The sequence below is a fragment of the Jaculus jaculus genome, chromosome 11 (genome assembly GCF_020740685.1).
Source record: "Jaculus jaculus isolate mJacJac1 chromosome 11, mJacJac1.mat.Y.cur, whole genome shotgun sequence".
Classification (NCBI taxonomy): domain Eukaryota; kingdom Metazoa; phylum Chordata; class Mammalia; order Rodentia; family Dipodidae; genus Jaculus; species Jaculus jaculus.
Genome location: NC_059112.1, coordinates 110,400,975 through 110,418,497, shown reverse-complemented (window position 1 = coordinate 110,418,497; position 17,523 = coordinate 110,400,975). Strand labels below are relative to the sequence as shown.

General features: G+C 43.4%; 1 pseudogene; it reads left to right on the top strand.

Moving 5' to 3' along the window:
- Positions 1-2,363: 2,363 nt before the first annotated feature.
- Positions 2,364-3,043, top strand: LOC123453324 (annotated as a pseudogene).
- The last annotated feature ends 14,480 nt before the right edge of the window (positions 3,044-17,523 follow it).

The following is a 17,523-nucleotide window of genomic DNA, read 5'->3' as shown; positions in this document are numbered from 1 at the left end:
CCAATTGATTTTGGCTTCTATGTATAGTTATTACTCACTCAGAGAGACTGTACATATCTGATTAGCAAAACAGATTAGTTTAAAAGGGTGCAGAGCAGATCTGGTTAGCAAAGCAGATCTGGTTAGGAATTACACAATAGTTTAAAATCATTCTGATTAATATTAAAGTTTAGTTAGTTGTCAGGTGACAGTATAAGCTGTATAACTAAAGAAATATTTATGACTGCTACATGAAGCCTAGACAAACTATATTAACATTGTATTTCCACATTTTAAGTATCAATATCTCTATAAGCAATGAACTTAAAATATCAGAAGTGAGACAATTAATTAAATGAAAACTTGACAGACTGATTATACATAGCTCAAGAATAAGTGCTCGCTTTGGCAGCACATATATTAAAAATAGGCCGGGTGTGGTGGCGCACGCCTTTAATCCCAGCACTCGGGAGGCAGAGGTAGGAGGATCGCCATGAGTTTGAGGCCACTGTGAGACTCCATAGTGAATTCCAGGTCAGCGTGGGCTAGAGCGAAACCCTACCTCGAAAAACCAAAAAAAGAATAAAATAAAACTTGGTCATTGTTGAGTTACATTAGAGACAGTATGACAGACACAAAGTAATTTCTTAAATAAGTAGTTTTTACCATTGGACAATTTTAAGACTTAACTAAAGAAATATTTATGACTGTTACATGAGGCTTAGACAAACTATATTAACATTGTATACGGTGGATTTTTTAAGACATGGAGAGCTTTTTCAGCTTTTCTAAGAACAAAATCACAATAGTCACTTTTTATAAAACTTAGAGTATAACCTCAGTGATTATCATCTAGCAAAACCAGCATGAACAGAACAAGAACCATCTTAAAATTACAGAATTTTAGCCAGGCATGATGATGCAGGCTTTATTGATAGCTAAACATCATGGACTTTGTATAAACCAAATTACAATATTCTAATATCTGGAAAAGTCTGATATTAACAAAAAGTAGAGTTTACATATTTAAGATACATGAGGCTATAGAGAGTAAACTATGCATAAAAGATCTGCTGACAGAATTTAAAATAAGCAAGAAATCTACATATGTAGTAACATTTTTGGCTTAAATATGAAGACATGAAAAAATAGATTATTTTTTAAGCTTATCAGAACTGGGGTATCTTTACATACATACATTTTTGAGAAGATTTAGCACTCTTAAAAGTTAAATAAAATTTCCATTAATCTATAAATTAGTTTTTGAAATTAATTTAGCTATATTTAATATACCCAAAGAATAGAGGAACTGGATTAAACTGCAATGATCTAGTGAAAAAAGGAGACAAGTCTCATGCAAGAGAGGGAATAGGCGGGCCAGGGCCACTTGTCACCAAATGATTTTCAAAACAATTTTCAAATGTATGCTCCACTATGTGTATCTGGCTTTGAAAATAAGCACTTTTTTAAAATATATTTTTATTTTTATTTATTTATTTGAGAGAAATATACAGAAATAGGCAGGTAGAGAGAGAAAGAGAAAATGGGCACAACAGGGTCTCCAGCCCCTACAAGTGAACTCCAGACGCGTGAGCCCCCTTGTGCATCTGGCTTATGTGGGATCTGAGGAGTCGAACCTGGGTCCTTTGGCTTTGAAGGCAAATGCCTTCACAGATAAGCCATCTCTCCAGCCCCACAAATAAGCACTTTTAATTGTTGAGTCAAAAAGAAATATGTTTAATCTCTTACAAGTCAATTTCATAGAACTATATTGAATTCCAGACATACACCAAATTTTATGACACAATCTATAGCCATTCAAACCTTAACCACCTTTATAATTCTGTCTGTGGTAAACTTGTTCATGACCTAAGTTACAGTTAAAGTATTAAAACTGATTGTTGAAGGAATTGAGGAATTACATCTTAAATCACAACATAACTTTGTTTAGAATTTTTTACCGTTCACCATGAGGTAGTTTTCAAGTGTGTGGCAGATAATCTGATTGAGTACTTTGCCTTTAACTTGTTTAAATTTACTCATATCTTCATCCACATACTTTTACCTTTTAATCCATGTAACCACTCTGTAACAATCTTTTTCATCAAACATTTAACACCCAACATATAAAGTTTTCTCTCCAGTTTATCTTTTCCAGTCACATTCATCTCATAACTATTGACGAAAATTTATTGTCCTTACCATAAGTCTTTTAATATGACCATTTTTTCCCTCAAAGGGGCTTTTGAAAGAAGGTTTTTAAAGAAAAAGCAGATCAGATTTGATTTATGCCATTTGCACAGAACAAACATAGATTTTGAAACTTTGTTTTTTATAACTTTCCTGAAACATATTGTTTAAAAAAATATGAGGCTGTCCCTTCCGCTTCCGATGGACTGTCCGCCGAGCCGGTGGATGTGCGGCAATGACATGTCTGCTCCGCTGCCTGTCCTCGTGCCCGCCGCCCGCAAGGCCACCGCTGCGGTTATTTTCCTTCATGGATTGGGAGATACTGGGCTCGGATGGGCAGAAGCATTTGCAGGTATCAGAAGCTCGCATGTCAAATATATCTGCCCACACGCGCCAGTTATGCCTGTTACCTTAAATATGAGCATGGCTATGCCTTCATGGTTTGATATTATTGGGCTTTCACCAGATTCTCAGGAGGATGAATCTGGAATTAAACAGGCAGTAGAAAATGTAAAAGCCTTGATAGATCAAGAAGTGAAAGAATAGCATTCCTTCTAACAGAATTACTTTGGGAGGATTTTTTTCAGGGTCCTATCAGTGGCATCAACAAAGAAATATCTATTCTTCAGTGTCATGGAGATAGTGACCCTTTAGTTCCCCTAATGTTTGGTTCTCTGACTGTTGAAAACTAAAAACATTGGTAAACCCAGATAATATAACCTTCAAAATCTATGAAGGCATGATGCACAGTTCATGTCAACAGGAAATGATGGATGTCAAGCATTTCATTGATAAACTCCTACCTCCAATTGATTGACGTCACTAAGCAGCCTTGTGTAGATTACACCAGCCTCATTGTACTAGCCTAGAACATACACATTTTCCCATTTCTGATCTTTAAACTCCTTAATGTTTGCAGTGTTAAAATGTTTTGCAATTACATGCCAATGATACAGACTAGATGATATACCCTCATGGGAAACTTATGATCTTTAAATTTCTATACATTTATTTGTATATCCAGAACATACTAGTATTAAAGTAGGTGAAGCAGCTAGCTTCCTTTTCCCAATGTAATTCAGCAGAATACTGTAATCAGAGTTCTTAATATCATTTGAAAATTACTAGTATGCTTAAAGAACATCTATTTAGACCGTAAGCGGTTCAGATATAAATGACTTGTTCATGCTGTGGCCTAGACTATGGGTTAGACCACAGTTGCTTAGTCACTATGCAGTATCTGTATTTTTGTATATGCATTCATATGTATGTAAGGATTGTAATACATAAGAATTAGATGCCATGACATTATTCTTTATACTAGGTATAATGCTTTTCAATGTCAAAAAAGAATAATATTTTCTTCAAGTAATAGTCCTTTTATTGGGGGACTAGACTTCTTTTCTCTGATATTTCTATTTAATACTCTTGTTATTTCAAAAAAAAAAAAGTTACTCTCTAGATTTTCTATAGCAGATCAAATACTGTTTCCCTACCATAGAAATCTGCCAATATATACTATAACTTGACACAAACACAATGGTATCTCAATCACAAACATGTGGTATTTAAATCTAAGTACACTTTAAAAGAAACCAAACATTACTTTATGTATCTCAAATAACTGCACTTCAGTCCAAATTCAGACCTCTATAGTTATTAGAATCTTCAAGACAGGTAATAATAATAATTAAATGGGTTTTTTTTTCTGTAAACAACTGAAAGTTTAGATCATGTTCTGGTATGTTTAGAAATACTATGAATTTCTAAAATGATTAGGTCTACTTATATTGTAGTTTAAGCTTAAGATATTTCAAGCCAACTTATTGTAGAAGAACAATCTATTAGAAATTTTTGCTTTTTTTTTCCTGTTAGGGAAATTAATTTAAATTTTCAGTTTAGACAAATGATTTTTTAAGATAAGTTGTCTTGTGCAGATATAAAATAGCAATTAATTGATTTTTCAGTTGTCAGAGTGTCCAGATTACTGCTAGAAGTATTTAAAACAAACTTATGGGTAATAAAGATTAATCATAGCCGGGTGTGGTGATGCACGCCTTTAATCACAGCACTCAGAAGGCAGAGGTAAGAGGATCGCAGTGAGTTCCCAACCACCCTGAGACTACATAGCAAATTCTGGGTCAGCCTAAGCTAGAGCGAGACCCTACCTCAAAAAAAAAAAAAAAAAAAAGATCAGAACTTTAATATAATACTTATCACACAATGTAATATGTAGCAGAAATGCACAGTTGATATTTTTGAACTGTGTTAATTTTCCTGCTGTATTTCAGCTTACCAAAACAATGTTAAGAATGCATCTTTATAAATGGGTGCTAATTGATAATGGAAATTATTTAATAATGGACTAGATAGGATATTAATAATGAAGCCATGTTTGTCTCATTTTTAAATTTTTAAACAGTCATTTAATACATCATTTTGCTTTATCTTGAAGAACATAAATGTATTTCAATTATGCGAATCATTAAGTTCTTATTTATAGCAAGAAATATTCTGTTGACTTGTGCTACAATGTGGGAAAATGTAAATGCTTTTCATGGTTTCTGTCAATGTGAAAAAAAACTTAATTCTGGCAAAAAAAAAAAAAAACCATGAAAGCAGATTTAAATATTATTAGAAATTTTTGAAATTTGTTTACAAATTTAGTATCGAGTACTTTTAAATTTAAACATAAATCTTGAGGCTGCTGTCTGTTAGCAGTTGCATATAAGCATAGAAAGATAAAGTAAACATAACTTATAAGAAGTCCCCATAGTGAGTTGGCATTCATTTGTCATCATGCTGGGGCCAGGATCCTGAGATTCCCTGGGCTTGCAGTTCCCCGGCTCTGAAAGGGAGGGAAGCTAAGAAAGAGCCTTTTTTTTTTTTTTTCTTTCTCAATTCCAGGAACAGTTCCCTGAGGGCCATTAGCTGCTTTCTGATCCTTTCCATATTGCAACTCTTTAAGAGTAGGAGAATCTTGTATTTTTTCTATGATCTTAACTACTTTTAGTGTTCCTTTAGGGGGACATTCAACAGTAAAAATTGGCTATGCCGTCTCGTACAGTGGGCTTGGTGGAAAACATCCCCACAATGAAATGGCACTGCTCAGAACAGAAATCATTCTGCTGCCTCAGGGCTGTGAGCCACGTACATATTCACACACATACATTCATTGTAAGTGCACTTTTCATATAGACTGTAGACAACCATTTCCCCTTCCTATATTCATTCATTCATGCATTTTTTCAGAAGTTATGCATTCCATTTTAAATTTCTATTCTATTTACAACTCCAGAGATTAAAATCAAATCTTGTTACCAGGCAGGGTGTCATGAGAGGCTGAGGGAGCCAGAGGAACTGGAGGAGCTGTGGGGGTGAGGTCCTTTATGGCATCTGAGTCAAAAGCAGAGGGTGAGGATGAGGATGGGGGTGGGGTTGGGTGGCGGCATATTCCTGAGACCTTGGCTAGAAGGGCCTCGTGAGAGCGGCAGGTAAAGCAGAGAGAAGGCCTTGCATACAGAGTGAAAAATAGGGTATTTCAGACCATTTGCCTGTACATTGGCAGAAGTTTTTTAAATCAGTGAGAATTCAGAAATCAAAAGTATCATTTTCAGGCCATGTGGACCCGTTGTCCAGCATATATTGTGGCCAGGCAGAGTTGCAGAGAAAGATTAGACGATGTGGTAGGAAGTAGTTTGGAGGTTTTGTTTCCCACAGAGTGTGAGAGTGTAATGAAAGAGCTAGTGAAAGGAGACAGAGAAAAAGCAAGATGCAGGTGAGAGACACCAGAGCTTACGCTGGTTCACACAGTGCACCAATATGAGCCCCTGGCCTGCTGGGGTGAACGGGGCCTGCACCTCCCTCATGGGCAGAGGCCATACAGACCACTCTGAGGCAAAGACGGAAGCTTTTATTCAGGGGAGGGGGAGAACATGAGTTGCCAGGATTGACTATGTAGAGCGGAGCAGTCAGTCTGGGCTACAGATAGTGCCTTTATAGGGTTTCACAATTAGGGGAAGGTGAGAAAGGGGGAGGAATTCTCTTGTTAGGGCAGCAAATCTGTTCTTTTACATTATCCCTATGGAGACCAGGTGTGACCCAGTGAAAGATAGGGGGACAGTAAATCTCTGATCTCAGGGTAAGACCAGAAGTGACCTGGAAAGAGATAAAGAGGGACGGTAAATCCTGTTCTTGGGGCATCATTCTTGAGGAAGTGGATGATCCATTTCCTTATATTTCCCTGTAGCTATTCTGTTTTTCTTTTGGTGACTCCATTTTGGGAAGGCCATTTTAACCTAACAAAGAGGGGTTGTTGAAGGACCCAGAAACTAGACTGACGCCATGACAGGCTTCAATAGGGCACTGCCCTGGTTAGGCCTGAGTTCTTAGCCAGCCCCTAGGCATGCCCAGGATATGCCCGAGATTTGCCCAGGACTTGTCCCTTCTGCCTTTCTGCCCCAGCCAATCAGAAGCACACAAATGTTACTGCTGCCCACTTAGCCAATCATAATGAAGATTCCCTAACCTGCCTGGAATTCCCCTAGACCCTGCTCACCAACTTTCCCGCCCATTTCCTAAACCAATCAGAAGAGTACAAGTGCAGTTTCTGTTTAAATCAACCAATCATGTGCCCATCCCCTTCTTCTATGTTCAAATCCCTATAAAAACCCTGCCCTCCTGCTACTGGGGGCTCTTGTATGGACCCACTGCATTGGTGAAGGCAAGAGACCAAGCTTAAGCCTGAAATAAAGCTCCTTGCCTTTGCATACATGTTTGGTCACTGGGGGTGCCGAGAACTGGGCATAACACTTGGGGGCTCTTCTGGGATCCCCTCAGAGATGACCCCTGAGGACTCCCAACATGTGGAGCTCAGGTTGCCAGCTGGTAAGTGTGCTTCTGTGTTGTGAAAACATGTCCTTCCTTCTTCCGTTTATCAGAAAATTGTGGTTGGGCAGACGCAACCCCAGGAGGCCACTTTGTTTGGACAGCAGGTCCTGGGTGCCCCAGGCCTGCCCAGAGGGGATTTCATTCCCCTATCTGTAGAGACGACGGGAGAGGCTGTTGTCTCAGTTTTGGTTTTCAGCTGGCCAGCTGAACGTTTTTGCTGTCTCTTTTTCCATTTCTTTGTTGTAATTACTATGTGTGTGCTTGGACAGATGGGAAAGACACATACTACTCCGCTTTCTTTACTGACAGACCACTTTCAGGATGTTAAAATTAGGGCCCCTCAGAGTCAAGCTCCAGATCTGGAGGCCACTGTATTCCCCCTCTGGGTTATGGGGCCCCCTGACCAAGATGGTAATCAGCCACATCACTACTGGCCACTAGTGATCTTTATAATTGGAAAATGCAAACTCCTAAATTTTCCAAAATGCCACAGGGACTTATTGACCTTTTGGATTCTATTATTTTCATTCACCTACCAACTTGGGATGATTGTCAACAATTGCTACAGATTCTCTTTACTACAGAGGAAAGAGAGAGAACCCAGACTGAAGCCCAGAAATTGGTTCCAGGCACTGATGAGAATCCCACCACTAATCAGGCTGACATTGATACCTTCTTCCCTTTGACTAGGACAGACTGGGATTTCGATACGGCAGCAGGTAAGGAGAGAGCTGCTCAACTTTCTCCCGGGAGTGTCTTTCTCTCTTCACACGCTCACCACCCCCTCCCCGTTTCCTGGATGCCTTCAGGGCGAACCGTGCCCACCCCCCACCCCCGCCCAAGCAAAAATCCAAAAGCTCACAGCTGGTGCCTGAACAGGGACCTTATGAGATGGGCAGGGTGGGTGAGTGCTCTCCCAGAGGGACTGGGAGACATTGGTTCATGCAGCCTTGCCTCAACGCTTTTCTCCAAAAACATCACTGATAAATCATCTCTCATAGTAATGTTTTTTTTTTCCTATTTTTTTAACTTTTACATTTTCTTTTTTTTATTTATGAGAGACAGAAAGAAGGCAAAAGAGAGAGAGAGAGAGTATGAGCATGCCAGGGCCTCCTGCACTGCAAAGGAACTCCAGGTACCTTCAATACTTTGTGCATCTGGCTTTACTTGGGAATCGAACCAGGGCCAGCAGGCTTTGAAAGCAAGATCCTTTAACCACTGACCAATCTCCCCAGCCCAATTTTTAAAAAAAGTTTTTGTTTACTTTTATTTATTTTTTTGAGAGCTACAGACAAAGAGAGAAGGAGGCCAAGAGAGAGAGAGAGAGAGAGAGAATGGGTACACCAGGATCTCCAGCCACTGCAAACGAACTCCAGTTGCATGCATCACCTTGTACATCTGGATTACATGGGTCCTGGGGAATCAAGCCTCAAACCGGGGTCCTTAGGCTTCACAGGCAAGTACTTAACCGCTAAGTTGTCTCTCCAGCCCTCCCCAGCCCAATTTTAAAAGCTTTTTTTGGTTGTTTGTTTCTTTGTTTTGTTTTGTTTTGTTTTGTTTTGAGATAGGGTCTCACTCTAGCCTAGGCTGACCTGGAATTCACTCTGTATTCTCAGGGTGGCCTGGAACTCATGGCGATCCTACTACCTCTGCCTCCTGCATGCTGGGATTAAAGGTGTGCGCCGGGCTTTTAAAAGCATTTTATTGACAGCCGCCCTGCATGCGGTGGTTTGAGTCAGACATTTCCCATAAACTCATGTGTTTTGAATGCTTGGTTCCCAGCTGAAGGCAAGATGGGAGGTGGAGCCTTGCTGGAGACGTGTTGTTGCGCTGGAACTAGGGGTGTCACAGCCAGGTCCCCCTTGCCAGGGTGTGACTCACTCTCCTGCTGCTGCTTCTCCCCCTGCTGAGGCACAGTGGTGTCCAGCCTCTGCTCATGCCATGCTGTCCCCGGCCATTGTGGAGCCTCACCTTGAAAGTATGAGCTGAAATATAATCTTTTCCTCCCATCAGCTACTTCCTAATATTTTTTTTACTTCTTGTGTATTAGAGAGTGAACGAAAGGGAATGGGCATGCTGAGGCTGCCAGCCACTGCAAGCAAACTCTTACATGCATGTGCCACCATGTGCATCTGGCTTACATGGGCTCTGGGGAATTGAACCTGGGTCCTTAGACTTAATAGGCAAGCGCCTTAACCACTTAGCCATCTCTCCAGCCCCCATCAGCTACTTTTAGTTCGGTGTTTTATCCCAGCAACGAGAAGGCAGCTACAGTAAGTATAGACAATATACCATGACATCATCCCTCCCAACCTGCCCCCCTTTGCCCTTCCCTTCACCACCCCACTGGATCTCTATTGTTGTTTATATGAAGTAGTTTCTTGCTGTAACCCAGGCTGGCCTCGCCATGGCCTCTTGCAGTTGTGAGTGAGGTACAGATGCCACTTTGCGCAAACGGGCAAAAGGGAGTCATCAGGCCATCAGACTTCGCAAGCAAGTGCCTTTGACCACTGAGCGTCTCCCCAGCCTGTCACTTGTATTTTGATGTCATCATTTTCCCCTTCTATTCTGCAGGTCTTGTGTAGGTAGCATCAGCCATGGTGAGGTTATGAATGTCACAAATACCTTGCGTCTAGAAGACAGTATTTCAAAGCACTCTTCCCTTCCTTTGGTTCCCACGTTCTTTCTATTACCTCTTCTGCAATGGTCCCTGAGCTTTTGAGGATGAACACTCCACTGTCACTCCTGCTCAGCTCTTTGATAAAAGTTTAAGTTTCCCCAGGGGTCACTGCCATCTAAAAAGACAAGCTTCTCTAACCAAGCCAGATAGGAGCATTAGTATATAGGCACAAGTTTATGTGTGTAGAAGACATCCTTTATTCATTTAGCCAGGCAACAATGGTAGTTAACTTGAAATGCCATTTTCTCTCCTTTTATCCTATCTTTTATGGAGGGTGAATTTCTTGGAGGCAACAAACAAAAGGATCCTTCCCTTTAATCCATCCTGCTAACCTGTCTTTGGTGGGCATTGAAATCATTTATATACAGAGTTATTAATGAAAGATGTGTGTTTATTCCTGTCATTCTAACTTTTCTAACACTTTCTATTTTATTTCCATTATTCTCTTGCATTAACGACTATTCAAGCATGATCTGTTCTTTCCTCTGGTCTCATGTGTGTGCTTTTCCTTCTCTTCAGTCCAAAGGACCCTTCACGTAGACTCTGCAGCGCCGATGCGGGCTCATGTATCCCTTCAGCCTGTTCTTATCACGGAAAGTCCTTGTTTCTCCTTCAGTTGTGACAGGCAGGTTTGCTGGATGTAGTAGCCTGCGTTGGCAGTTCTCGTCTTTCAGAAGTTAGACCACAGTGTTCCAAGCGCTTCTAGTTTTTAAAGTTTCTGATGAGGGACCTGTTGGGCTTGCCTTGTAGGTGACCAGTTGCTTCTCTCCTAAAGTGTTCATAGATTTTCCTTGCTCTGTGTGTTTAGAAGTCTCATTATAACATGGCAGGGAGAGACTCTTTTTGTTCTTGTCTGTTTGGTGTTTTAAATGCCTCCTATGTCTGTATCCACATCTCTTTCCTTAATCTTGGGAAATTTTCTTCTATGATTTCTGTTTGTTTTTCTGAGGTAGGTTCTCACTTTAGCCGAAGCTGACCTGGAACTTGTGGCCACAAACTCATAAGACTCCTCTTACCTCTGCCTCTCCAGTGCTGGGGTCAAAGGCCTGCACCCCCCACACCCGCTAGTCCCTGCTTTTCAAGTGGGCATGTTAGACTTGAGGACACCCTGCACCTCCTCCTCCCAACCTCATCGTGGCTTTTTTTTTTTTTTGAGTTCTTTTTTTTTTTTAATTAAATTTTTAAAAATTTATTTGAGAGCAACAGCCAGAGAGAGAAAGAGAGAGATAGAGAGAGAGAATGGCTGCGCCAGGGCTTCCAGCCACTGCAAACAAACTCCAGATGCATGTGCCCCCTTGTGCATCTGGCTAACGTGGGTCCTGGGGAATTGGGCCTTGAACTGGGGTCCTTAGGCTTCACAGGCAAGTGCTTAACCGCTAAGTCATCTTTCCAGCCCAAGGCTTTGAGTTCTTGTGGACTGATTTGTTCTCTTGATCTGAAGCAAACTTGAGGTCAAGGAAGGCTGTACTTAAATCTCTGAACTTGGCAATGTTGGCATAAATAAATATGTATACATATATTGCATCTGGCTTTACATGGGTATTGAGGAATCAAACCTGGGTCCTTACTTGGGCTTTGCAGGCAAATGTCTTAACTGCTCAGCCATCTTTCCAGCCCAGTGTTGACATGTCTGGGGGCTTATAGTTCCTATGGGAGGCTGTGCTGGGCAGCCAGGTTTCTAGGTGTGGAAGCCATCTAGACATCCCATCCGTTGTCACAAGCCTTGATTTCTCAGGACTTTTTCCTTCTTTTGTTATGTAGCTCAAGTTGGTCTTCAACTCTTTGTGTGGCTGAAGGTGACCTTAAAGTCCTAATCCTCCTGCCTCCACCTTCGGGGTTCTAGGATCACAGGTGTGCACCGCTAACCCTGGCAGCTCCAGGTGTTCCAAATGGGGGAAAAGTCAACTCAGCTGAGAAACGGCAGGCAGCGTAATGAGTATGGTGTTTCATCGTAGCTTTTTTAAGGCCATCCTGGGCTACATGAGACCCTGTTTCAAAAGGGGGGAAAGCCAGGCATGATAGCGTACCACTTTAATCACCAGCACTGAGGTAGGGAAGCTGAGGTAGGAGTTTCTCTGCGAGTTCATGGCCAGTTTGGGACTGTGGAATAAGTTCAATGTCAGCCAGGGCTGGAGTGAGACCCTACCTCAAAATTGGGCCTCAGGCCAGGTGAGGTGACGCACACCTTTTAATTTTTGTTTTTGTTCATTACTTATTTATTTATTTGAGAGTAATAGACAGAAAGAAAGAGGCAGAGAGAGAGAGAGAGAGAGAATGGGCACACCAGCGCCTCCAGCTACTGCCAACAAACTCCAGATGCGTGCGCCCCCTTGTACATCTGGCTAACGTGGTTTCTGGGGAACCGAGCCTCAAACCGGGTCCTTAGGCTTTACAGGCACATGCTTAACCGCTAAGCCATCTCTTCAGCCCAGTGACTCACACATTTAATCCCAGCATTCGGGAAGCAGCGATTAGAGGATTGCTGAGTTTTCACCAGCCTGAGACTACATAGTGAATTCCAGGTCAGCCTGGACTAGAGTGAGACCCTGCCTCAGAAAAAAAGTGGGCATGGTGGGGAACATAAGCGTCAGGGTTGCCAACTCTGAGCAGAAGGAGCCTCAGGCCCAAGGACAGGCTGGTATGCCAGAGCCCAGCGCCTGTTCCGCTGAGAACCAGAAGAGGGCGCAGCAGGCGCGGGAAGGGCCTGAAGGTCCCTTGCTCACAGACTCTGCAGCATCCAGCTGGGGTTCTGCCAGCACTGGAGCGCCCTAGGGAGCAGCTGGTGGGGAGCAAGAGTTCCTGCTGCTGCAGGGCGAGAGTGCGACGGCAGGGGAGGGCAGAGGGGCGGCCTGCCTGCATCACCTGAGCTGAGGTCCACAGATGGTCCCAGGTTCAGGGACTGGGCACAAGTCTAGGCCCAGCAGCTGCTGATGGTCAAGGGCTCTGCTTCGCTGGAATCAACGTCAAGCTGCGAAATGGCCCAAAGCCTGCCAAGCCCAAATAGGTGAAGAAAGGCTCAGAGAGCCATGGAAACCTTCGCAGAGAAGATAAGGAGGAGGAGCATATAGAGCGAGCTGTGTCTGACCCCCCACTCCCTTCCTTCACGTGGCCAGGAGCATTCACCAGAGAGGCAGGCGACCAGATGACCCTGGTCGGGAGGAACAGGGCCCACGCGGTTCCCATCTTAGTGTTCATTAAGTTTTTACATCTATGTGAGCCTCGCTGCTCCTTGCAGCTGGGGCGCCCTCAATGCCTCTCACCACCGGCTTTTGGCGCTCCCTTTGTGCTCTAAGCCCGGGACGGCCCTGGCGACCCTCTGTGAGCATTAGCACGCGAGCTCCTGCCGACCAGGGCAGCACCCAAGCTGTGCTGGCCTCAGAGCAGTGCCGGCCTGCAAGGGGAGCTCAGCGTGGGAGCCCTGAGGCAGATTCCCCACATCTCTGCTGGCCTCTCCCGCTCCTCCAGCGTCCTCCACTCCCCCTCCTGCTCTCCATCCTCCTCCTCAAAGCATAGAAGCCCTGGGGGTGGGGGACCCCGATCAATTTATTTTATATTTCGTTATGCTTATACCGGGGAATGGCCCCAGTCCAGGTGTAGGCTAAGCTAGCATCGTACCAATGAGCTATATCTCTCCTCCTCTTTTGACTTCTTATTTGGTAAGAGAAACCCCTAAGCTGCCCAGGCTGGCCCTCAACTTCCTAATCAGTCTACCTCAGAGGCCTGAATGGCTAGGATTCCAGATTTGTATCACAAGGTCAGGCTAGGACAGTCATTTCTATGTCGGGTCATTATGACCCGAACTTCCTCATCATTCCAGCAGGCACTGGAAGGCAGGAGCCCTCTCCACTGCTGCTCAGCCCCTGGAAAGGCAGCCTGCTTTGCGCAGACAAGGAACTCTCCAATCAGCAAGCCAGGCGCAGAGTTAGTCAATTAGGTGCAGAACTGATCTTCTAGCATGATGGATTGTGAAAGTCAGGCAGCAGTTCCCCTCCCCCAAAAGCCCAGTGTCTTTCTTCTCCCTTTACACAGTTATTGACATGAAACCTTCAAAGGTCTTCTTTAAAGGGTCTCATAAATACCCCCCACCTTTGATCAACACCCCCAGGGTTTTTGTTTTTAAACTTTTATTTGTTTGTTTTTTTGTTTTGTTTGTTTTTTGAGGTAAGGTCTCACTCTAGTCCAGGCTGACCTGGAATTCACTATGGAGTCTCAGGGTGGCCTTGAACTCACACCAATCCTCCTACCTCTGCCTCTCAAGTGCTGGGATTAAAGGAGTGAGCCACCACACCCAGCTGTTTAACTTTTAAATTAATTAATTTATTTTTAGAGAGACAGAGAGAATTGTCAGCACCAGAGCCTCAGCCACTGAAATCGCACTCCAGATATCTGTGCCACCTAATGGATATGTGCAACCTTGCACTTGCTTCACCTTTGTGCATCTGGCTTACATGGGATCTGGAAAGTAGAACTTGGGTCTTTAGGCTTCACAGGCAAACACCTTAACCGCTAAGCCATCTCTCCAGCCCCGTCTAGGCTTTTTTTTTTAAATCTTTTTGTTTACTTTTATTTATTTATTTGAGAGCAACAGACAGAGAGAGAAAGAGGCAGATAGAGCGAGAGAATGGGCGCGCCAGGGCCTCCAGCCACTGCAAACGAACTCCAGACGCATGCACCCCCTTTTGCATCTGGCTAACGTGGGTCCTGGGGAATTGAGCCTCGAACTGGGGTCCTTAGGCTTCACAGGCAAGCTCTTAACTGCTAAGCCATCTCTCCAGCCCAACCAAGACATTTTATAAGCTGCATAAGTTTCAATATTTCAAGATACCTGTGACAACTGTAGCAAGTGTGCCAAATCACAGGCCTCATTTTTGATGTCTTTGAGGTGGCATTCAAATCAAGGAAATTTCCAGCACAAGATAATATTAAGATAAAAAATAGCTCTTGGGGCTGAAGAGATGGCTTAGTGATCAAGGTGCTTGCCTGTGAATCCTAAGGACCTCAGTTCAATTCCTCAGGACCCACATAAGCCAGATGCACAATGTGGTATGGTGTGTGCATCTGGAGTGCGTTTGCAGCAGTTGGAGGCCTGGGCATGTCCATTCACTCTCTGCTTCTTTATCCCTCACTCTTTTAAATAAATAAATAAATAAAGAGTATATGTTTCTTTCTTAAAAAAAATTCTTGGGGCTGGAGAGATGGCTTAGCAGTTAAGGCACTTGCTGTAAAGCTTAAGTGTAACAGGGGAAATTGAGGTTCTGGGGTGCTTTCTGGAACCCCAAGTCCTAATCTGTAAACTCACCAAAGAATTGGCAGTTCCAGATTTAAGAAAATGATTTTTGGGCTGGAGTGATGGTTCAGTGGTTAAGGTGTTCGCCTTCAGAGCCTAAGGACCTGAGTTCAGTTCTCCAATGCCCACGTGGAGCCAAATGCACAAAGTGGTGCACGCATCTGGAGTCCACTTGCAGTAGATGGAGGCCCTGCATGTCCATTCTTTCTCTTTCTCTCTCTCTCTCCTCCCCTCCTTGAAAATAGTTACAGTATTTTTTAAAAGGAAATAATTTTTAAAATACCGTATCTTATTCAAATCTTACAAAGATGTGAGGAAGAGAGAAAGTTGAGAGGGAAAATAAAGTGGGGAGAAGAGAGGTGTGCCATGTGGAACCCAGGAGCCCATGTATGCCACGTGGATTCCAGGACCCCATGTAAATTAACATGAATCTTAAGGGAAAAAAAACATGGAAAGGAATTTTTAAAACATGTGCTTCTAAAAAGATTAAAAGTGAAGACGGTAATAAAAGATAAAAAGTGTCTCTTTCCCAACCCAGCACTGCTTCCAGGGTGGCAAAGAAAACCTTACCCATCCAAGAAACCTAAACCAAGAACATTGCCGCCAGTTCTGGAGAGAGAGAAAATTTTCCCAACTGTCCCCCTAGGTTCGGAAGGATATAGTTTATTAATCTTTTCCAGCACACCTGGACACACCTATACTGGGTATCCCAGCCAATTGGCCTGGGCGTAAAGGAGGAATCCACCCACATCTGGATATCTCTCAAGAGAGAGATCTAGGGCTGGAGAGATGGCTTAGCCGTTAAGACACTTGCCTGCATAGCCAAAGGATCCTGGTTCAATTCCCCAGGTCCCATGTAAGCCAGATGTTCAAGGGGGCGCATGCGTCTGTAGTTTGTTTACAGTGGCTGGAGGCCCTGGTGCACCTATTCTCTCTCCCTCTCTCTTTCTCTCTCTCAAATAATAAATAAAATATTTTTATAAAAGAGAGAGGGAGAGCCAATGGAATGAGATGGTCAAGCACTAAATCCCGCAACTGATGCAGGCGGGGCGAGCTAAGATAGGTGAGGCAAGTTGGAATAGGCTGGCAAGAGTATGAAGTGGATTTCTCTAAGGGCCATTGTGTCTGTCTGGTTGAAGAAACTACCTACCTGCCTGTTATGGAGACCCCACGTCAGGACCCACGTTTGATTCCCCAGGACCTATATAAGCCAGATGCACTTGATAGCACATGTGTCTGGAGTTCGTTTCCAGTGGCTAGAGGCCCATTCTCTGTGTGTGTGTGTGTGTGTGTGTGTGTGTGTGTGTGTGTGTCTCTCAAAAAGAAATCCGTCACAAACATGTTGAAGCCAATGGCCTGAAGTCCAGGAGGCTCAAGGGTGGAGGGTTCTCGGGGGGGGGGGGGGGACACGACACTGGGACCCTGGCATGGCTCTCCCCGACTCGATTCCTGGCTACTGGATGACACGGGGCCCCAGCCTTGGACTTTCCCCAGATGCCAGCTCTTCCCGGCTCTATTTCCATTTCCCTAAGATATCATCCGGTCCAGGTCTTCATATGGACCAAGGTGGGACATGGACCGAGGCAGGGGATCCAATCAAAAGTCCAGAAACACCACGGGAATGGAGTCTGAAGCCCAGAAGACCAAACCAAGATAAGGGAATGGAATGGGAGAGACATTCCAAAGTAAGAAAAATCTATCCCCTTCCTCAGTTCCTCAATGGCAACCTATTCTGGTCCCTTCATCAAGGCAGGGTGTTTTGAAGGCTGTGAGCTTTGAAGACTCTGAGTCTAGTAGAGAATTATTGTAGGGGAGGCCGAGGTACACCACAGTTTTTATCAGTGGAGTTCAAGAACATAAACACAGGGCTGGAGAGATGACTTAGCAGTTAAGCGCTTGCCTGTGAAGCCGAAGGACCCCAGTTCAAGGCTCGATTCCCCAGGACCCACATACAGAGGCACAATGGGGAAGGCCCCACATTTGAAAATCACTTGGCTTGTAAATTGCTTGGTAAAAGTAAGTTCATAATTTTGATTTGATGCTTTCCAAATTATTTAATGATTAGAAACAACTTGTTAGTAGCTCTGCCAGATAGTTTCTCTTTTGTTTAGGTTTGAAACAAATAAGATGTTATTTATAGACACCTTTTGGTATCTTTGTTATGTGTGATAAATTACAGTATGGCTTTCCCAATCCAAACAATCTAACAGACCTCTCCTGAAGCTTTTTGCTGACATTCTATTTGTTTTATTTATTTATTTATTTTTCAAGGTAGGGTCTCACTCTAGTTCAGGCTAACCTGGAATTCACTATGTAGTCTCAGGGTGGCCTTGAACTCACAGAGATCCTCCTACCTCTGCCTCCCAAGGGCTGTGATTAAAGGTGTGCACCACCATGCTGGGCTTCTGATATTCTATTTATTTCAAGGTTTTTGTTTTGGCTTTTGTCTTTAAAAGTCAGATTTAACTGAGGCTTACAGTAAACTAAACTTTTACAT